The sequence below is a fragment of the Bombus affinis genome, chromosome 16, assembly GCF_024516045.1.
Source record: "Bombus affinis isolate iyBomAffi1 chromosome 16, iyBomAffi1.2, whole genome shotgun sequence".
NCBI classification, from domain to species: domain Eukaryota; kingdom Metazoa; phylum Arthropoda; class Insecta; order Hymenoptera; family Apidae; genus Bombus; species Bombus affinis.
Genome location: NC_066359.1, coordinates 4,329,067 through 4,353,270, shown reverse-complemented (window position 1 = coordinate 4,353,270; position 24,204 = coordinate 4,329,067). Strand labels below are relative to the sequence as shown.

General features: G+C 42.7%; 1 protein-coding gene across 6 annotated transcripts in view; it reads right to left on the bottom strand.

Moving 5' to 3' along the window:
- Positions 1-24,204, bottom strand: part of LOC126925679 (alpha-mannosidase 2) — a 167,931-nt gene that overhangs the window by 82,809 nt on the left and 60,918 nt on the right. The window contains exon 1 of one of the 6 annotated variants that reach the window (XM_050741484.1): positions 17,723-17,864. The exons of 2 other annotated variants lie outside the window; for them this stretch is intronic. The gene's annotated coding sequence lies outside the window, so the exon portion shown is untranslated. 3 more of the 6 variants (XM_050741482.1, XM_050741483.1, XM_050741479.1) reach the window with 3 other exon arrangements.

The window sequence follows — 24,204 nt, the reverse complement described above, 5'->3', positions numbered from 1 at the left end:
TTTGTCGTCGATTTCGTACGTTCGATAAAAATCCACAAATCCGTAGAATCTTTCGCAATTTCGATTTGCATACAACTTCTTGAAATTTGTATCTGAAATTGGATGTTTGCCATTATTTGACGAGCGACGGTACGCAAATATCGCGCGTTTGATCTTCGAGGAAAAAGAGTTTTAAAACGCGGAACGAACCGCAAAGCAAAGGAGTTAAATCGAGGAGAACAGCTGATTCGCTGTTTTCAGTGGAATCGTTCGGTCGCGTAGCTCATCCGACTCGCGTCGCGCGCGTTACGCAACACAAGTTTCCTAGAAACGAGAGTTTCCTCAACGGAGATACCCAACGATCGGTGGACCGCAACCGGCCATCGAAATCTGCGATAACTTGCTGATATACCGTTGGGACAGCTCTTTCTGTCCGCGCCTTACGTTTTCCACATCTTCAACGTTCTAACGCCAACGCGAAATTTTACTATTCTACGATTACAAACAATTTTTTAACAGACTTCTACAATTACCCGTATAATTGTAAATTCCGCTGTAGCTTTTATCCATTTTACAAAATATATATCATTTGCTAATTTCTGAAATTATTTCCCAATTATGAATATTCGCAATTATTGGACTGGCAACTAAATCATTACGGATTTTGTAATTGCCACCTAATGATAAAATCCGCAATCACTTAGTTGCCAACCTAATATAAAACAAAACAACTGTGCATTTATTGTTTCATTATAAAATGAAAGAAACTTTTGGAACAACTTATTATATACACATAACTGTAACATATCCTAATTTTATAAGAAAATAACAGATGCAACAATGTTTCTTCTATTGGAACAGAATGTACATAATCCAATGAAATAATATAAAACAAAAGATACTGTGCTTCTACTGTTTCCTTATAAAATGAAAGAAACTTTTAGAACAACTTAACATATACACATAACTGTAACATATCCTAATTTTATAAGAAAATAATAGATGCACAACAATGTTTCTTCTATTGGAACAGAATGTACATAATCCAATGAAATAATGTTAGATTGGCAACTAAGTGATTGCGGATTTTGTAATTGCCACCTAATGATAAAATCCGCAATCACTTAGTTGCCAACCTAATATAAAACAAAACAACTGTGCATTTATTGTTTCATTATAAAATGAAAGAAACTTTTAGAACAACTTAATATATACACATAACTGTAACATATCTTAATTTTATAAGAAAATAACAGATGCAACAATGTTTCTTCTATTGGAACAGAATGTACATAATCCAATGAAATAATATAAAACAAAACAACTGTGCATTTATTGTTTCCTTATAAAACAAAAGAAACTTTTAAGACAACCTGATATATACACATAGCTATAACATACCCTAATTTTATAAGAAAATAAGAGATGCACAACAATGTTTCTTCTATTGAAACAGAATGTACATAACCCAATGAAATGATATTGGCTTGGCAACTAAGCGATTGCGGATTTTATCATTAGGTGGCAATTACAAAGTCCGCAATCGCTTAGTTGCCAAGCCGATATTACTCTTATTATTATTAGCAGTTTGAGCAATTGAAATTGTTACAAGTTAGGAGGAATGATAAATTGTGTCGCCTGTAAGGAAACGTTTTATATTACGTGAAAGTGTATAAATATGAAATTGTAAAACTACGAGAAAAAGGAGCAAGAGGCAGCTCGTTATTTGTCAGTTACTCGATATGTGGTTAGGCGAGAGTATTTTACTTTCGTTTACGATACCATTTTCTTGCGCTGCTTGGTATCTCTCAAACCAGCGCAATTTCGCGTCAGCGGCTACGAATACATTACCACGTTGCCGCAGAAACCGCCAAGAATCTATCATCCGTTGCACGAAGAATATCCAGCACCTCGAACCAACGAAACCGCCGACAATCCTCGCTAAACTCACAAACAATATTCTATTAGTCGTTTGAAAAACACGCTTATTTCACGCTTCAAACCTTAAACCTTCTCCAACTTGCTCGTTCAAACTTCACGCGACCGCCACGCCAACTAAATCGAACCAATTCAAAGGACAAAATGACAATTTCCACGCGACAAATAGTTGCGCTATCTCATCATCCCATCAAATCTCCTCAAACCTTGTAAAACCTTGTCAAACCTCAACGATGCAAACGTATAGACGTAAACGAACGAGTAGAAGAGCCGGAAGAACGCGACGCTACAGTTATGCAATTACAGAGACGTGCTTACCGCTTGGAAAATTACTCGTCTAGCTAAGAGGCCATCAAACGTAGTGCAACTTGGTTGTCCAAACTGCATAGAAGCGTTTCAACGCTGCGAGCACGAAAACTCCAAGAAACCGGGCAACTCGAACAACAACCGCGAGAACGCAACAGAAGCGAACGAGTGTTGGGAAAAACAACGACACGCGATAACGTTGCGACGTTTCTGTTCGCGCCAACTGACCAGCCGGCCCCGAAGAACGGGTACCGGAAGCGACGCGTTTACTCGCGAGCACGCGGCAGCAGGAAGCTCGGACGCGTGCACAAGGGACGGAAGGGAACGTTCGCGAGCGAGTACCACGCCGTACTGAACGTTCGCCACGGGTGGAATAGTTTTGACACGCCGGCGGCTACGTCCGCTTCTCCGGCGACGCGACACCGTTCACCGCGCATGTGCCGATATAATCCACGCTTCTACGCGCTGCATACGCGCGACCCACACGTGCAAACGTCCGAGTGAACGTACGGAGTAGCGAAGGGGTTGGTCTCGCTTGGCCCGAGGGTGTTTTGACTCGCGAGCGCCGCTCGTCCGCTCGACCCCGCTTCCTTTTACGGATCTAAGGGGATGACGGTACACGCACAGGGTGTCTGCAGTGATCCGTGCGGTGATCGATGAACAAGTGGCGAGGAAAGGGTGCGGGATTCTTCGGCGGAAGCTTCGTTGTCTCGCAAGTTCCAGCTATCCGTGGAATGCAGCGTATACAGAGTTTGGATGTTTTTGTACGATGCGAGGGAGAAAGGCGAAGATTTGTAAGTGCAGGGGTAGTGGGTTGCCTGATGGATCGAAGCGGACTCGGCTAATGAAAGGCTGATGCTTTTTTGGTGTAGTACTAGGGGCGAAAAAAGAGTGGAAAGTCTAGGATTCTTGGAGGCGAGTGATGCTTGCAGCGTTGCCGTTTGGTATCTCTGGAATGGATCGTTCAGAGTTACGCTGCTTTCATAAGGTACGAGCAGCAAAATAGAAGATTCGGAAAAATGAAAGTTAGAAGGAGCATACCGTGAATCGAGTTGGTCTCGTCAGTGAAAGGCTGACGTAGTCTCCTTAGTGTACAAGTGACGAGAAAAGACATCCAGGTATCCATGGAATGTACATTGACCGTTTTTGAATAAAAATAAAGATAATTAAAGTGAGTAGATTATGAATTCTATTAGACTCAAGGAAAATGATATAATTGTTTTGACGTACCATTAATGGGAAAAGAATGAAGAGTTTAGAATTTTTGGATAGCATGGTTGTCTGAAGAGATCCAATATGGTATCCATGGAATGTAAGTTGATCGCTTTTCAATAAAAATAAAGATAATTAAAGTGAGTAGATTATGCATTCTATTAGACTCAAGGAAAATGATATAGTTGCTTTAAGGTATGAGTAGTGGAAAAAGAATGAAGAGTTTAGAATTCTTGGATGGCGTAGTTGTCTGAAGAAATCCAATATGGTATCCATGGAATGTAAGTTGATCGCTTTTCAATAAAAATAAAGATAATTAAAGTGAGTAGATTATGCATTCTATTAGACTCAAGGAAAATGATATAGTTGCTTTAAGGTATGAGTAGTGGAAAAAGAATGAAGAGTTTAGAATTCTTGGATGGCGTAGTTGTCTGAAGAAATCCAATATGGTATCCATGGAATGTAAGTTGATCGCTTCTCAATAAAAATAAGTATAATTAAACTGACTATTTTATGAATCTAACTGGACTCATCGATGAAAGGCTGACGTAGTTAAATTAACGTACAAATGACAAGAAAAGAAGAAGAAGCTTGAAATTTTTGGATAGAACAGTCGTCTGAAGAGATGTGATATGGCATCCATGGAACGTACATTGATTGTCGAGGGACTTATTTTTGTATACCGTAAGGGAAGATAAAGAACAGGAGTGGCTAAAGTATGCTTGATACAAAGACTCTCTGTGGAATTGAAAGGCTGACAAAAACTGATTCGACAGTTCGAGGCTGGAGTATCAAAGTTGGAATCAATCGGAGCGGGAAGAGTGTACTCCTTTCGCTAGGGCGACGTTTCGCTACTCATCTTCTCAACTCTGGGCGGTACTCTCCGTCTCGATGAACATCGAAGTAAAATATCGACGATAAGGAATCCCAGCAACTTGCTTCAAAGGTTCTCGAACGAGAGACGGTTGTTGAAGCGAATCAACAAGTTATTCGTAACGCAGTTTTGTTCGCTTGGTGCAGAACTTTAGTCGTTCTCACGACCGATCGATCGGAATTTATCATCGCACTGAGAAAGAGAGGTTTGCCCGGAACAGCTAGTGTTAACTAATACAAGTTGGCGATAGCGTTCTCGGTCTGCAAGTTCTAACGCTCGCGTTAACCTTTCAATCAACGTAATTGCCATTCGATGAAGTTTCAGCACCAGCTAACGGTATCCACGCCTTTGCTATATGAATTTCTTCGAAAATCGAAACGCTGGAAAATGGAAATGCGAATATCTGGTGACAGACACGGCAGGCGACACTGCAACGGCGGAATGATATCGAATAGGAGAATGTTACATCGATAGAATGAAAGAGAGTACTATAATGGTAGCGTATACATATGGTAGAATATAGAGGATAGAAATGCTAGAATAATAGTACAATAGAGAACAGTAGAATAGAATGTCATAGGGTGGGGCGCAATAGACGATACGTGAATACAATTGTGCCGCTGTAATTCGACCAAGCAAAGAGAAAACGATGGAAAAGATCTACCTGGTAGTACATCCATCCACGAAGCTATCCGTGCTAGCCTTCGATCGTATCTCTTAACAGCTGGAACGCTCGTAGACCAGGTCAGACCACGCACATTTTGCAACGAAATTAAGGAATCGTTGGTCCATCTCTGAATTGCCGTAGCTTTGCCGAGAAAGAGATCATACGATAGCCTGTGCGAGACCGTTTTATACGGCCAAGCCTCTACTGTCTTCTCGCTGCTGAATCAAATTTCCTCCAGGAAGCTTTTATACTGCGAAGTGCGGCGATAGGGTGTGCATGACTTTTGTCCTAGAAATTTTTCACAAATTCCAACGACTCTTCATACGCTCTTTTTTGTCTTCTATCTCGCGACCAATTCAAAAGCAGACATCTTGTGAGGAAGAATATTTAAGATCAAACAAACGTGGACAGTTTCGGCGGCTAACGAAAATTCCTGTGCCTCGTGTTATCGTCTGTGCGACAGGAGTGCGATCCTGTGATACTCAGCAACCGGTCGAATCTTCGTTTTCGATCGCGACTGGCAATTGTCCCGAAGGCCGTGCACGTTCCACGTGTCGCTTCATTTTTGACAGCCGCGTGGTTTCCTTGAAATGCGACGCCAGACGCGAGGAAAAAAAGAAGAATGAAGCGAGACAGCTTGGGCGGGAAATTGCATTACCGCGTAATTGCATGCTGGATGTTTATGCGAGGAATTACATCGGCGTGGAATCCGCTGCTTCGCGACGTTATTACTCGATTTACGTCGATATTGCTCTCAGCGAGCCGCGATGGAACTGTCGCCAGCCATTACCGAACGATACCCCCTCCCCTCCGCAAACTTGTCATTATTTCGCAGGATAATGGAACGCCAGCTGCTTGGATTAATCTGACCGCATCGCCGGTTTAGCCTCGTCGCGAGACCACGTTCCTTTCCCGCTCTTTTATCTCCCAGACCGATTAGAGGCGCGGCCGTGGCCCCAGCATTCTCAGCTTCCTGCGACTCGGTGACCTAATGGCGAGGTCTGAGAGCCGGCGTTAAGGTCTCAGAACTGTTCGCGGGATCGTCTGCTAGTAAAAGTGAGAATCCGTAGGTGAAGTTTTCTTCTTTTTCCGAAATCTTTGATATTATTGGGAGGACACTCACGAGGCGGTCGACTCACGATGCTGGGAAATTACGTTCCACAGTTATACGAAAGCCGTTAGGTTGGAACAAGTTTGATCCTTTTTATTCTTCTTTTTTTGGAGAAGAGGGTTCGTCAGCTACGCGTACGATCGAAACACATTCGACGGATATTCGGAACTTTGTGGTTCGGGTGCAGCTGAACTTCGATGATCTCTCGGCCATCCGCAAGAACGCAAGGCTTTCAGACAGCGTGCAGACGCGTGGGTTATATGGCAGCGCGTCGGAACTGGAATTTCAGTTGCAACGCAAATTTCAATTTTCAGCTTCTTTTTTCAATTTTCGTTCGAACGTTTCACGTTCACTGGCCGATTAACCGATCGTCAAACGTAACAGGATTCGGCCAATTTCAGATATCCAGAAGCCTCACTCTCAGCAGTAGATGGCGGTGAGTAGAATCCTGGCTAACTTTACCAACACCTTTTCCTCGCGCAACTCTTCCGAGACCATCGAGCATCGGGCGTAAACAAAGCCACAGAAGGGCCACATCGATGTTTAATTCAATGGACTTTAGACGTACTTGACCACGTCGGTTAACTTTAATGGAATTCTCCTTGGACTTGCTGAAAACCCAGTCCTGGGCGGCCCACGGACTATCGATTGCTCGTCGTTATTCATTAAAACGCGACGAGAATAGCGACGGTTCGTGCCGCAAGGTCAACAATCAATGCAGCGATCCAGTCGTTTAAAAGCCAATCCGCAATCTTCTGCGTTAGGCTAACTTCGAGCGATTTGCGAAACTCGACGAGTCCGCACGCTCCTCGTTTTCGTGCCAATTTTCGACGTGATTTTCTGCTTGCGGCGCGGCACATTCGGCTGATTCTGCGTAAAACGACGAGAGAAAAATTTGCTACAACATGTTTTCAACTGGGAAAAGGAAAATCGACTTGGACGAGTATTCTCGAAAATTTGAAATTTGGCTAATCGCCGACTGAACGGCAGTTAAATTATCGACACGGTGTTTATGCTACGTTTAAAAACAAGCGAACAATATAGAATGCAATTTTCTCATAAGATGGTTCGTTTTCCAGCAAAGAATAATCTTGGAAATGCATCGGGCGTATGTTTGGGACGCGTAATTAAACGCGTTAAAAATTTATTTCCTTGTAAACGCGGCCTTAAATCGGAGAAATTTCATTTCGCCTCTTTTTCGCTTATTCTCACGCGCACAATAATCTCCTGTTGATTGTTTGCACGTAGCTGGCCGGCGCTTGGCCGAGTTAGAGCACATAGCCGACGAATTTTCAAACTCGATTTTCTCAGAAACCAAGCGTCCAACGAACAAATTTTATTCTAGGTTTTCCACTCATTTCTTGACGTACTTTCGACGTATGTCGCTTTGTGCCCGGTTCTACGACTACCACCCCCACCCTGTACGATCCGATATCGTCAAATACGAACAAATTAGAAGCAGAATATAAATAAACGTCACATCTTGCGCACAGTTGTAACGTAACACGGTGACGCTTCTGACACAATGATTTTACGTGACGTTGGCAAATATCGCAGCGAGCCATCATAACCTTGGGTCAAGGTCTACCCGTCACGGTCGTACCAGAGTTAAGGCATTCTTTAACCTTTTGCATTCTGAATTTTATTTCAATTTTGTTAGCAGTAGCTCCCAACGCTTTTAAGCGTTTTGTTGGAAACTTACTTTAACTAAAAATAAGACAATTTAAATAAATAAAGGAGGAAAGAAATTCACTTAAATACCAGTTTTATTCGCACTATTGTCGTATTTTCTAATTTCCAAGTGTATGATATATCTCGAAACAATTTCCAGGATGCAATCCTCGTTTTCTTTCGCACGTTTCACGAAAAAAGGTGGACATGAAAGAATGTCGAGTGGAACTCGATAAAGGAGCTTCTGAGATAAAAACTGACGTCCAGCCACGCTCGACATACGAGTGCAAAGGGTTAAAGTTTCTTCTGAGTTCGCCTTGGACCGAGGTCAGTGGGGCACAGTTGACTTTAACGTTAAATCGCAGCTAAGAAAAGGATATTTCAGAGGAGCGCAGGCAGCCGAATTCAATTACGTGCACGATGAAACTGTGTTTTTCATGTCTGGGGTTCCGGGCGCGGAACCACGTCACGTCCACTTCGTTTAGGCGAGAAAAAGAGGGTTGGCGAAATTCGCGTTTCAACAAAGGAGAGAAGGGCAGGAAGGTGGCGAGTGGATGCGAGGATTTTTCACGTCGGACGCCGGATATTAGCTACGTAGACGACGCCGTGAATGCAGAGGAACCCAGCGTGGATGTTGGTGCCAGCGTGGAAAAAATGTTCCATCGCAAACACCGCGGCCGACTTCAAACGGTTCGCGCTGCTCCGGAACGTTCGACTGGTCGCGCGACTGAAAAGCAAATCAGCCGCGGCCCCTTCCACGCTCTGCACATGTACCGGGTGTGCTTTGCGTCGATTTCACGAAACTGCGGCTTAACACTAGAACCGCCGACAGTTAACACGAAGCTATTTCTACCAAAACCAGTGAAAATGACTGGTGTAAAAAATACGTAATAATAGAATATTTGTATATTTATCGATTTATTACTTTCTTACAGAAGCAATTCCATGTTATGTAGTACATTTTTGCAATTATTAATCCATCTGGGATCCCTGAACGAGGGTTGACACATTTATAAAATCGTAGAACCAGTCGTTTTCACTGCTGTGGTGTTTCTAGCGTTAGCATCCAGCGATCCAGCGATCGATCCGGAATTTTCCTGATAACTGATATCGTCATATCGAATGATACGCGGTAGAAATTTGAAAAACGCGCGGCGAGTTGTAGAAAACGAGGAAACTGGTTAATCGAAGTTCGATAAACAGATCGCAGCACCCTTTTACACTTCGACAAGTACCAGTCATTTTCACTGCTATTGGTATAAGTAGCCTAGATACAAAATTATTCTCAGTTTGAATACATAAAAAACAAAATAAAATTCATTATATTATTCTTTCAGTTATCGTCGCGAAAGTCATTACATCATTGCAGAAAAAAATATAGCACGAAGTGGGAATTTTAAAATAAAATTGTAAAACCAGTCAATTTCACTGGTGTGGTAGTGTTACTGTTAATCGAGACGGAAGCAAACGATCGTGCAATTAAAATTTGATTTGCGCGTCCCTGTAGAAACATCGGTAATTTTCGTGCTAACATTCGCCAAGTGCAACGATTCTCGTCCTCGTACGACTTCTTTCTAAAGCGAATTCTTTCACAAACAACATTGTCCACTTCCAAAGAACAGGATCGCGCTACGTTCTTCGTAAATATTGCGTTGGCAACTAAGTGATTGTGATTACCACCCAATGACAAAATCCGCAAACACTTAGTTGCCAATCCAAAACGCGAATAGTCGAGTCCCGTTGATTGTGTGCGAGCGAAAGGTGGAAGGTGAGGCGAAAGGTAGAAAAGCTTTGCGATGGTGGCGAGCTAGGAAAATAGAAAAGGAACGAGCGCGCGATTAAAACTGCGCGCGTCGTGAATAATAAATAGACACGGTGTATGCAGCAGCGTCGACAGACGTCTCAAAGAGACCGTCAGCAGCAGACCTCCGCGCGTCGCCTAATAAATTCATTCTGAATTTCGTGCATCGGCGTATTGCCACTTACTCCGTTCGTTGCGGGGCCACGATGCTTTTAGAATCCCCCGGTTCCGCCTCCACCCCTTTCGCACAGCCTCTCGTCGTGAATCAAATTAGCCAGCCGATTCTAATTACGAGTTTACGGACTTTACCTCGCGCGGCTGAATTTCAAAGTCGCTCTTACCACTGTGCACCCTTTTCGTTGCATTTCTCGGCTGTTCCCAGCACCAACAATCCATCGTTTCGCCTGCGATTCGTTCGCTCATGAAACCAGAAACATCGTAGAAATTTGCAACTCTGCAAGTCTGCGAGCCGCCATCCTGATATTCAGACTGACGATACTTACTACACGCAAGACGAAGACGCACGAAAATTATGTAAAATATCGAAGACACCGTGTCCGTGATGTGTATTATGTCGAGAAGCCTCGTCTAAACAGCCGGCAGGCAGCCTCGGCTTTAAGAAACAATCTACGATGTCGGAAATCTTCCAGGGACTTGAATCTCGGCTTAAGCTAAGCTGGATAACGCTCGATAGAGATGGCTACGAAGATGATAGAACGAAAAGAAGTATGAAAAAGAAGGCACGAGAAGTCTGTGGAAATTCTAGCCTCAAGATAACATTCAACGTAGCCAATTTGAAGTCCGTTTAACGAAATGCGAAAGCCATAACCGAGAAATCAACAGCTTCCACTTTGCCGGAGAAATCGTGTCCCGGACCTGGCTTCGTCTTTGTGCAAACTGTCGATTAGAGCTGCCACGTGGAGCAAAAGAAATTGGATGTTGCGTCCATCAATTATCAAAGATCGATAAAGACAACTGCGAAAATGGAAAATTCGAAAAGCGACGAGCCTAAATGGCTTGATGTCAAAACAGTCGATTATGAAAATAGTGCAACGAAATTGCAGACAATCGTATCATCGATCCACGTGGAGACTACCGCGAAAGTCGCAGCAGTCGATGTAAAATCGCTGTGAATGGGCAGTTTAACTCCCAGCGCGCAACGTCGCAGCCGATTCTGGGAAACTAATGGCTGGCTGAGCCATACGGCGTGCCGGTCCAAGACGCCAGCCGCTATCGTTCGAATAATCCCGATAGCGTGCGAGGGAAGGCAGCCATCAAACTTGCCCATGGAGTTTGCCGGATGCAAGACCAAGGCCCGTGAACGAGACACTTGAGAGTTCGGCAACAGACATTCCGTGAGCGTATGGTGCTTTACGAGGATCCTGGTTAGGGCACGGACAAAGGAGAACACGGTACGAGCGGCTGGCAAGAGGAGCTCGCTTGGATCTTCGCATAATTCGCTGGCGAGAAACGAACGAGGATGGCTCGGTGACGCCGGATGGACACGACCGCAGGAAACTTCGCATAAATCTGCGACTCGACCGTGTTTCTACCTAAACTCCTGCGAGTCGGACCTGTGGTTTATGTCTCTCGAGGGTTACACTGATTTTTAAAGGCTACTTTCGACCAGGGGTTGAGCTTCTCACTTGGCGAAAACTTTGGCCAAAGAGTTTTCCATTTGCAGGTATCTACAGTTATGGTGCGAGTGAGTGAAACAGCTGGGCGTTAAATTTTCAACAACGTCGACGAAGATGGGATAAGTCGACCGACAAGGCAAACCTTAGGACACCTGCTTTTTCTTCACGAACTGGATCTTCGCGAACTCGCGAATTTTCGTCAGATTTTAATTCTTCCAACGCGACGATTCGCCGGAGTAAAGAGGTCGAAAGTGGCCAGTTTCTTGTGACAATTTGTTACACTCAGCGATGTATCGTCGTACTGTTTAAACGTAGCCAATTTGGTGCTCGATCAATTTGTTCGAAGCTGGCCGAGCTTTGAACAAATGACCTTGAAACGACGAGAATTCTCGGATTCCATATAATATACAACGTAATCGAGCGACGGGCCTTTAAATGTTCACTGTCTTCCGTTCTACAGCGATAATTTTACGTTCGACAACTGTGCAAAAATCGAGACTCGAGCTTTCCACCGATGCGGATATAAAAACGACTCTGTTCCTGGAAATTGAAATCTGAGACGCGTCGAACGTAAGGAGGGAGAACGCGAGTGACAGAGAAAGAGGACTGAGAGTGGAAGAGTTCGGCAAAGTTTAAAGGTTCGCGATAAGCTGGGACCTTTAACTCGAAAACCAAGACACTTTATCTTTGCTTTGCGATCAATGAAACTTTCGCCAACGTGTTTGTTACGTTCCTCTGATTAAAACAACACCAAACACGATATAATTTCCAGCATGTTCGCTCACTCGATAAACGATAATTAAATAAATAGGAAAAGTTAAATATCATCCAAATTACATCGTGTTTGGCCTCATTCCAATCAGCGAGGCGTCGCAAAAAAGACGTTGCTAGAAGCAAGAAAATTCTAACAAACGTTAGAAATAACAAAGTTTCGCTTCTGAATTGGTAACTCGATACCACGTCTCAGCGATATCTGACATCGGATCGTGTTACGTTATTCGATCGCGGTGGGCCGTCGAGTTTCGTGTTGTATCAGGCGAACTTGCCCACGGCAACGGGAACGACGACCGTGCAATTATCCAGAGGATCTTTTCGTGCGATTATCGAATGTTTCCTGTGTCGAAATATTTCTCCTACAACGCTGTAGCACGCCGGGAACATGCCATGGATCGACGCGAGGTTCGAAAAACAGGAATCGAGTTACATAAATGTTTGTGACACCCGGTATACAGACCAAGTGGCAGACTACCGACAGCGTATACTTCGTAAGCATGCAGGAAGTCCTTGTTGTCTTCGTTACACAGTGATTGCGGCCTGCCCCTCTTCTCCCTCCGGAGTTCTTCGCGTTTCTCTGTCTGTGGCCGAGCCATAATTTCTTTATGATCGAGGAACACTGGCCCTCCGCTTGCGTTTCACGCTTCGCATCGCAAGTATTTTCCACGTAATTAACACTTACATCCAGCCATGCTAAACACCTTGTTGTCCAAAGATCACGATCACCAGAAAGGGATAAAAAACGCCCACTTTTCTTCAACGTATATTTATATCCAAACGATAGGCAAAGATATTATTTTCACATCGACGTTTCGACGATAGAAGAATCTTGGTTGCAAAATATCGTGGTAATTTCTTGGAAAGAAGTTGGCAGGGTCGATGGGTACATGTTGCGTCCGCAGATTGAGTTTTAATCGATAAAAAAGATTCCGTCTACATAAAAATCTACCAGATTTCCATCCTTCGATCGGTCGATATTGTCGTTTCCACGTTTCCTTTGTTCGGTAAAGGCCGAGAGGGTTGAGAAGGGAAAATTAGCCGAAAAAAAGTCTCGTTGAGAGACACAGTAGCGTAGAAATATTTGTTGCATAGATGGCGCGAGAAAAGAGGACAGCACGTGCGTCTGGTGAAAGGGTAAAACAACGGTAGGATAGCAATTAACGAGAAACGAGACTTCGACGAGGCTTTCTTGCGGCGAGAATCGAATCGTTAGCGAATGAAAATTACTGGCGACAAAAGAGCGACGGAATAGCTGCAACGACAATCCGGAAACATCGATTAAAATTCTCGACGCCGCAACGCGATCGACGCTCCCATTGTACTCTCCTCTCTCTCTCTCTCTCTTTCTCTTTCATTCTCTCTTCACCCGTTTCCTCTATCCAGTTGCATTTTTCCCCCTCTTTTTCCGTGGTAATGTTAACGTCGAACCGTTCTAGTCACGGTTTTTCTCGGTGTCCATTAACGTTTCAATTACCAACGTCGCGCACACCTGTTTTTACTCTTTACAGTTCCCTCGATCGTCGACTTATTTCTTCCTCTTCGCAGTTTCCCCGCTTCGTCACGCTTCTCTTCCAGTAATTCCGTTAAATGTTATCGATTCCCGCGAGTTCCGCCACTTGTTTGTTTTCGGCTTCTCCATAGATTTGCTTCTTTCTCTCTCGCTGGCAACGATCCGTGGTCCAACACAACGCCCGCTGTCTTATCTGCCTTTCGACGTGATTTTTTGCAGCGCAGCAAAAACTTACAACACTCGCGTTAGAACAACATCGTGTGACTAACGGAACCGATTGTGGGTAATACGTGGACGAAAGTTCGTCCTCGAACAGGCCACCGAAACGATCTACCAGTTTCTGGTATTTAATAAAATTTCGAAATTGGACGATCGCGTTGCCGTGAATGTGCCGAGACGAACTGTAACTTCGTTTCGCAGGTACACGATCTCGATTTACGTTATCGTCAGCTGCGAAACGCGAGGCTGGAAAAATGGAAATCGCGAGTGGAAATATGGAAACGGATGGATAAAAATGGCACCGAATCGAGTTCTATAAGACGATAAACAGGCAGAAGCTTCAACAGGCCGAGCAACGAGCAGACAGCCGACGTAGCGCGAGGCAGAAATCGGTTTACGATAAAAATTCGCTATCGAAAATACGACGGCCGGCAAAACGCATTTTTATCAAGCGAAACGCGCACGGCGAAGGGAAAAAAAAGGAAAGAGAGGGGAATCGGTCGAGGGAGTAATACGGCGACGGAACGAATGTATATTTTTTGGCGAGATTACTGTCGTTTTTCAGCAGCTGTCCGGACCATTCTTGCGAGTCGACAAATGGCGTGCCTGATCACCCATTGCCGCTAAAACTGTGCGTTTCGCGTCCGTTACGAGCGAAACGCAGTCACGCGGACTAATGCGCGCGGCAAAATTATTTTCTACGAAATTAACACTTTGACTGTCACGTTGGTCATATATGACCCGCCACGGTTTCTCCCGTGAGTGGTCATTGATGACCGGAGCGCTTCAACTTCTTACAATCGTAAAAATTGAATGAAAATTCACAGTTAGGGCATTTTCAATATAACCGATAAATAGAAGATACTTTGAGATAAAAAGTGCCCCATTGAACGATTAAACATTTTTATTAGAACATCGATAAAAAAAATGAGAAGAAATGTTGCATCTAACGGTGCACTGTGTTAAGACACTTTGAACATAAACGTGGCTCATCGATACAATGTGGACGATAGGTGGTCACCTTTTTGGTCCGATCCTTGGCAATTTTTCATCCTAATTGTTTAACATTTTTTATAGCACTCTCCGCAGAATTTTCGTGCCAGCTACGCTTGCCCTTCTTTCCTCTGTATTTCGTGTCGCGATCTTCGTCGAATAATATATTTCACGGCTCTGATGAATGGCACTGTGTAAGGTGCATTGCGAGTGTCATTCTAAAATCTGATACCTTGATTTTTGTTTTTGTTGCTTGCTTATAGAGCATCATCGCGTTTGAAATTGATGTATTTAACAGTAACTCTGAAGCTAATTTTGTATACCACTTGAGGGTTCTTCTGTGTGTTGTAGAATATGTTATCATTTGACTTGATAAATCTACAGCACATTTTCCTCTGTTGTGATCTACCACTACCATTGGTTTATCAGAAACATAATTCTTTTTATCTCTACCATTTCAGCCGAATGTTTCGTCGAAATCATAAAAATAATCCTAATACTGTTTACTAATATCTTCCACACGTTTCAACGATATATTCTGCACGGTTTTGCCTACGACGAAATAACGAATGCGAATGGTTTGTTGAAATAAACGAAGCCTTGTTCTAATACGTCGCTATCGACTGTTAGCAAGGCGCCACAGTGGTCCCCGTGACTACCAATAAGATAAACGGTCCATTGGGAAGGACGTTGTCTTACATCATCAACTTATTATTATTTTGCCATTATATGCTTTGAATAATAAAAATACTCCCGTGGTGTCCTGAGCGAATTATGTGATTTCGACGTGGCAGTCAAAGTGTTAATGGTGCGAAACCGTTCCGGCGGAAAAGCGTGCACCATCGTAAGGATGTAATATGAGGTCCGGTGAAATGGCTACGAACCTGATCCGTAATTAATGGAACGTAAGCGTGCGATTTAACGTAAGTCGAGCTAACTCAAGCGTCGCCTAATCCGCACCGATAATATCTTGGTTCAGTCTAAGCAAAGTTGCTAGAACTTGCTGCTAGATGAATAGGAATCGAACGGGGATCTGAACGAATCTCTGGCTGCAACTTGCAAGCAGAAGTATTGGCTTGGCAACTAAGTGATTGCGGATTTTATCATTAGATGGTATTAACAAAATCCGCGATCACTTATTTGCCAAGCCAATAACTTCATCCAAATATAACGCGAGTTAAACCGCGGTTTTAATCGAAGTAATTCGAATTTAACAAAACTTAAGGAAAATTAGTTGCAGCTTAACTGGAGCTTCGCGTGGGTTATCAAACAAAAGCAAATGCGCTGCCTACCGACATGGAGCGTAACTCGATTTTGAATTTCAATTTGCAATTTTTGCCTTCGTGCGAAATAAATTTTCACCAGCCAGAGAACTTTGTTGACTCGCGTCAATTTTAGCGATGTTCGCGAAAACGTTGCTCGTTAGATCCACCTTAGAATTTAGTCGTATTTCGTCTGTTGCTTTAAGAAAAAAATCAACTCTTTTGCCCGAGACGACTCTTCCACGCAAGTGCTGCAAATAGTAAACGACAAAAGGTACCAAAAAATGGTTGAAACAGGTACCGTGGCTGTGGTAGGTTTACAAATCCGTGCGACAAATCACTTTCTTACGAAAATTACATTTAAAAATGATTTCCTTTCGAACACTTTTCGCACAGATTTATAGATCGTAAAAGAAATAGGGCACAAGTTTTAGTTCAACGATTTTTTGATATCTCTGGTCGTTTACTTTTTATAGATTTATGAGCGCTTACATTGAACAAGCTGGTTCGGATAGAAACAAGTTGCGCCAAGATCGGCGAGTATCGGTCACCGCAGTGTCTTCGTAAGATTCGTCGCTTTCATCGACGAAGTATTAGGTTGTCCGAAAAGTTTCTTTCGTTTTATAAGGAAATGACAGACGCACAATATTTTTTCTTTTATATTAGTTTATTAATTACGCACGAACATAATAATAGAAATAGAACGAAATGGATCATAATTAATTCAGTAAAATAATATAAAACAGAAATTGCTCTTCGTCTTACGAAACGAAAGAAACTTTTCGGACAACCTAATACAATTTTTCACGTTCGCGGGAAAAATAACACGCACAGGGAAACGACAGCGAGTTACTTGATGCGGACCGTGCGTGGACTCTACTTTGCGAAATGTGCCTGGAACGCAAGAAGATGACTGCGCCGAGAGAATCGTAAAAGGGAAGGTTGGTGAGATTTTCAGAGGAGACTCGGACGATAATGCAATCGTAAACCGGCCGAAGAGACGAAGGAAAGAATGGCAACCGGTTGAAGAGACGGCAGAGCGTCGATTACTCGTCGTCAGCGCGACGACTCCAGCGTCCGCGAGGATACGCATCGTGAAAAGCTCGTTCTGGGTATCCAGATGCCGCGTTTCTCGTTTCAGAGACAGAGGAACACTCGACAGTCCGCCGTTCTACCAACGTTTCCCCATGGCTTTTTCAACCGATTCGCTCGATGCTCGTGCAACAGTCAAATTCAGAAGGTAAAAGGAAGAAGCGTAGCCTGTGCAAAAGTCTGTGTCCGTTTGCTCGGGGGAATAGAAATCGTAATTCGCTGAAACAGTTCGCTGTAATTCGCGATAGACGAGAATTGAAAAGAAAATTGAAAAAGTAGGAAATGAGCGTGTAACTTGTAAATCACTGTCTCGCGGCGATTTCCAGATCCGATCACACCGACAAGTAGGAGACGAGGATGGAAAACTGCGTCGAGTCCGCAGCAACGGAAAAGAATCGCCGCTGTTCGAAATACTCGACGCTGTAGCGAAACTTACGATGGGAAAGGTACTGGAGGGTGGGAAAAATATGGAGAAATCGATGGAAGAAGAAGAGGAGAGCGTAGATGTAGCAGGTTGCATGCAAGTGTACCTTGAAGAAGGACGAGACGCAGCCACAGATCGGAAGAACGAGACTGGAAGATGGGCTTGACACTACAGGCACACGGGCGACGAACGAGACGCAGCTCGCGAGCGAAACTGCACTCGGGTCGAAAGGCCATCGGCCAGACAACCTACCTACGAATCTGGCCAACTAACACCGAGCTACGACACCGACATGCACAGCCAGACTGCGTTTAGTTTGTGCGTAATCGCGTCTTCTCGCCCCGTCTGTGCCGCTTGTAGCTGGCAAGCGTTCGGCTCAGCGACGCGACTACGCACACCGACAGCACGCTTAATCGAACGCTTCTTCCGACCGATGAAATATACACTCCGCATCAAATATACACTGCGTGCCGCGGAGACCCTGCCGACGCCATGCCACTGCACCAACCATCGAGGGGAGAGAGTTTATTAGCGAATCGTTGGAAATGAGAATAACTGTTGGAGTAATAGGTTTCTCGATCGTTCGGGTACACTGAAATCCCAGTCTAATTCGTCTAATTCTAAGCTGAATCTGCGACCAGCTTCTTTGAAGCTTTGGCTTCTGGTCAATAAATTTTGGGAAACCGAATGGTTAGGGGAACAGAGATTTTTCTTGCTGGCTGGCTTGAAATTTCAGTCGCGATCTATGATGGATCGATGTGAATAAGATGATGACTGCTAAAAGATAAATATCGAGGAAATACGAGTTTTGATAATATGAATGATAGTTGGATGGGTAGAATAGTGTGCCTAATTCGAGGCAGAACTTGGCATCTGGTTTAATAAGCTCTGAGAAAGGGAATGGTTAGGGGAATACAGTTTCTTGGATGGCGTGAAATTTGAGCCGCACTCTAAGATGATTCAGTGTGGATAAGACGATGGTTTGAAATTTGAGCCGCACTCTAAGATGATTCAATGTTGACAAGGCGATGGCTTGAAATTTGAGCCGCACTCTAAGACGAATCAATGTGGATAAGGCGATGGCTTGAAATTTGAGCCGCACTCTAAGACGAATCAATGTGGATAAGGCGATGGCTTGAAATTTGAGCCGCACTTTAAGACGATACAATGTGGATAAGGCGATGGCTTGAAATTTGAGCCGCGCTCTAAGACGAATCAATGTGGATAAGGCGATGACTGTTGAATTTTATAAAAGGAAATAAATATCAAGAAAATACGAGTTTTGATAAACGAATAATAGTTGACGGAATAAAACGTGTGCCTAATTCAAAGCAGAACTTGGCATCTGGTTTAATAAGCTTAGGGAAAGGGAATGGTTAAGGGAATAAAGTTGAGTCACGTTTTAAGACGAATCAATGGACAAGATTCCGATTGGTGAATTTTGAGAAAGAACATTGCTATTGAAGAGATTGGTGTTTTGATCCTCGAATGGATTGAAATCTGTTCGTTCTAAACTGGATCTGTAAGCCAGTTTGGAACCTGGTCAGTAAATTTTAAGAACAAACAAGGGATAAGGATAGAGATTTGATATTTTGGTGGATTTACATAATTCTAAGGTAGAATTCTAGATCTAGTCAGAATATTTAATCTCAATGTTTATTTATAATTTAGACTCGTTCTAAGGTATAATTTAAATCTCAGTAATAACATTCCATCACAGTGTTTAATTCTGGGTCTGAACGATGGTTCTTAGCAGTGGCAATTTTCGCTTAGAAACGATTTGAGTTGTATCTCAAGATTCAATCTACAATACAATAACTGAACCTAATTCTACAGATACCTAATTCTAGATCTAATCTGCAACCATGCCATATAATCAACTCTAATGATTGATTGAGTTTCGGATTAGCTTCGGTTCTACAATTTAACCCTGGTTCTAGTAAACGATAATCTGTTCTGGGTTATAGACTATACGATGTTCGACACATAGTCATCGTTGATATCTAATCTCCATCAATTCCGAAATATAATGGGTGAATTTGGTGCGAAATTTGGTCCTGGTGTCTAATGCTGACCATAATGCCATACTCTGCCTAGCATCTAATTTTTGCCAGATTCAATTAGGTTGAATTGCAATAATTCTGGTCCAAACGTGAAACTTCAATCATCTCTAGGGTATAATTTCAATTCTGCTCACTAATTGTAAACTAACTATCTGATCATTGATTCTGCCTCTCGTCGTGATATTTGATTTAGGTACGTGATTTCAATATCTAACCTGAAATTCAACAAAGTGATATTCGTACGAGTATACTCGTCACGAATAAACGACAATATTCTGCGTTAAGGCGAGTCCTGCGAGTAATCGAATGAGAAAATAAAACAATCATTTCCATACAACTCAATTTTATATTATAACAGTCACATGTATTCTACATTGCTCGACGAGTATACTCGTCGTCGCTTGTTTCTCGCGACGCGTTTCAGGTACACACTTTTCGTGTGTTTTCAGAGGTCGCAACAGCTAACCGGTTTACAGACGATCGTTATTTGAAAAGGCGAAATGAAAATAGGGATGCTGTTTGGTGTTCGAGTAGAACCGACTCGACCTAATTCCACGAGGGAATAAATAGCCGTGTTTCGTAGACTCGATTAGGTGCTACCCCAACGGAAATAGCGTTGCCGGTGACAAAAATAACGCAGGCAGTCGACGCCTAGTCGCGTCGCGACGCTCGTTTACGCACGTTGCATGAATGACTGACTGACTGGCCAGGTGATCATCTCGCTGACGACCAGACGCTTGCGTAACTTGGACGCTTCGTTTCGTGTCAACGATCCTTCTCTGCCAGTATTTCATACAATTAAACGCTAGCTTCTACCTTCTACCGAATTTCTAAGCAACAACGATTAACTATCTCCGCGGTTCGCTGCAGATTAACCAATTTAATTATTAATTTATATAGTTAATATAATTTATATTAATTTACTTATAAAGTAATTATCCTATTTCGAACTTCGTCGCGAGCTACGCGAATTTAGCGTTTCGAGAAAAACACCGATCTCGATCAAAGATCTTGCTACTCTTTTTATTTCAAGCAAGCAATTTATCTTACTTCTCTTAAAAAGAAGAAAAGCAAAAAGGATTAGCGAATATTATTAACCAGTCGGCAGCGGATGAGCAGCCGATTTTCTAGGACAAATTATCGCGCTCGCGTATCGGAAATGCGCTATGATTCAGTTGCCTGTAGTTCTCGAGGTTTCTTCGCGGTGTATCAACAGAGCAGGTTCGCGTCACGGTAAACGACGGACCAGTCGCTTGTCAACGACACGTTATATACGTGTTTTGCTTTAACGACCGAAATAACGTGAGCAAACCCTCACGTTTACGTCTCCGCCGTGTAAATTAACGTCCCACGAGCCGACAGCGTGAATGACTGACCAGCTGGTCGACTTTTCGCCGTTTGCGTGTAATATACAGGGTGTTCTGTAACAGGTGGTATACTGTGGTCGACGAAGTGAGATTTCGCGACGAAATATCGGTGGAAAATGCGGATACGAGCCTCTCTGCGTGCCTTGACCAAACTGTTATGACGATATTCGTATCATCGGTATGCGCGCTCGGTTTTCACTGTACAGCGAATGTCGGTAACTCGGCAACCTCGAGGGACGCGGCAAGATCTTCGATCGTTATAGGTGTCTCGATTTATCGGAATATTCGAGCGAAAGGAAAAGCCTCGTACGATCAGGTGCGATCAAGTTCATCTTTTCGGGAAGCGTTGGTACTTTAACCATGTTAAAATGTAGCTAAAATGTACCTGAAAGGTCTGGAATGTACCTAACCCGTGTACCTAAAATGTGTCGCAAATAGTAACCGAAGACGAGTATACTCGTCGTAGTACAAAATACTGTAATTTCTTGTAACGAAAGGACTGTTTTATTTTTTTTATCTTGTCACTGCAGTTTATTGCAATTGCAAAATCGCAATTTAAACAATAAATTGTAACTACTTTTCACGCACGACGAATATACTCGTCGTAACACAAAATACTGTAATTTCTTGTAACGAAACGAATGTTTTACTTCTTCACCTTATCACAGCAAATATTATTACAATTACTAAATCGCAATTTAAACAGCAAATTGTAACTACATTTTACGCACGACGAGTATACTCGTCGTAACACAGAATACTGTAATTTCTTGTAACGAAACGAATGTTTTACTTCTTCACCTTATCACAGCAAATATTATTACAATTACTAAATCGCAATTTAAACAGCAAATTGTAACTACATTTTACGCACGACGAGTATACTCGTCGTAACACAAAATACTGTAATTTCTTGTAACGAAACGACTGTTTTATTTCTTCACCTTATTACTGCAATTTGTAACTACATTAAATTGTAACTACTTTTTACGCACGACGAGTATACTCGTCGTAACATAAAATACTGTAATTTCTTCGTGACGAGTATACTCGTGGAAAACAGTTAACTGCTTAAGCTTCCTCTCAGACCCCGTTTTATTCGACGTACATAAACGCACACGGCGGACGATGGCAGTCATGCGTTCGACCGAGGAAAAACGATCAGCTTCCGCGGATATGCGACGTGTAGTCGCCGTGGTCGTCTTGCGTTTATTCAGATATGTGTTATTTTGTGTGCCACACTACATTAGCCGCGTACTAATGTTACACATATATGAGTATGAGTGTATTGGAGTATGTGCGCGCGCAACGTCTCGAAAAACAGAAAAATGCAACTGTTCCGTACGCATTGTGATAAAAAGGATGATGAGACGCGTGCAACGTGTATCTACGAACATCTTGTACACCCCATATTAAATAAGTATGAAACCATTTTAATATCATTTCTACGTGTAATGTCAATGTTCCTATACATTTATTTCCGCGAGAAAATCCTAACAGTCGGACTATCGAATATCGTACGATTGCTTTCTCGCATCTTCTGACACACAGCGTAGCTACAGGCGCGCTTCGATGAACTTCGACCCATAGCGAAGTCTGGTTATTCTAAATTCCAGTTAAAACAGAGGCGCAAAGAACGCGCGTGGACAGGCGATGGCAAATAATTCCAATTAAATTCGAAATAATTCGAAGATAAATTTTATTTCGACTTGCAGACGCTTCTATAGCCAGAGCGCAAGGAAATAGAGAAAATTGTAATCTTATTGAGATATTCCAGTTATACAGAGGTTCGAGTTATACAGGTTCTGAGTTATCGAGGTTCGACTGTATGTACCCGATCGTACAGTTCGATGATCGGCTTCAGACAGGACAGGATTTTCCACTTCGCATGATTCAAGGCTAGGTCTCAAGGGTGCCTCGAGTATCGCGTCTCGCATTTATTACTGTCGTCTCAGCAGCATGCACACAGCATCGAAACAATGAAACGATATTTTAATATCTTCAATACGAGAACGAAATTTCAATCGATGTAGCGGTAGCTCTATAGGTTCGAAAAAAAAGAAGAGATGTTTTTCGAGATACAGTTCTTCGAAGTATCCATCACCTTCTCGAACATCTTCCCGCGTCACCTTCTTCGTGTTTAAAACACTTCAAGGTGGAATCGTTGCACAGGTTGAGTCTCCTAACACGACGATTTAAATTAAGTCGGAAATTGTTCGTTGTACGAAACGATGTCTCGAAGAAAAGTTGCACGGTATCTAAGTGGACACACAGTGCTGTAATCTGCTTGTTATCATCTTAGCTTTTTAACGAGACATTACACTCACTTCCAGTCAAAATTTCAGCTTTTGTTAACGTTTCAGAAAAAATATTAGACTTTCGTTTAAAGAACCAAAAGTGATCCTAATATCTCGCTAAAAGAAGTAAGATAATAGAAACAGATTTGAGCACTGTATTGAATAATTCACGAGTTACTTTAACAGTAGAACTACCGATAGTTAGCACGAAGCTATTTCTACCAAAACCAGTGAAAAAGACTGGTTTATGAAATCCCATGTTATATAGTACATTTTTGCTATTATTAATCCATCTGGGATCCCTGAACGAGGGTTGACACATTTATAAAATCGTAGAACCAGTCATTTTCACTGCTGTGGTATTTCTAGCGTTAGCATCTAGCCGATCCAGCGAACGATCCGGAATTTTCCTGATAACTGATATCGTCATATCGAATGACACGCGGTAAAAATTTGAAAAACGCGTGGCAAGTTGTAGAAAACGAGGAAACTGGTTAATTGGGGTTCGATGAACAGATCGCAGCACCCTTTTACACTTCGACAAGTACCAGTCATTTTCACTGCTATTGGTATAAGTAGCCTGGATACAAAATTATTCTCAGTTTGAATACATAAAAAGCAAAATAAAATTCATTATATTATTCTTTTAATTATCATTGCGAAGATCATTACATCATCGCGGAAGAAAATATAACACGAAGTAGGAATTTTAAAATAAAATTGTAAAACCAGTCAATTTCACTAGTGTGGTAGTTCCAGTGTTAAGTTCCAGTGGAAGAGTCACGCTCTATATCAGTGTGTAAGTTGATGAAATTTCAACGTGTGCGAAACCATATCGTTAGCGCTGCAGCACGAAACTAGGAATCTACTAAAATGAGAGAAAAATAGAGGAGACTGAGTATTGCCGGAGCAACTCTCTCGTAGGTCCTTTAGCGGCCTTTCGACGAAATTCTCCGCTGCTGATGGAGAAGCATCGATGGAGGGCCGGTATCAATCGCGAGCAAATA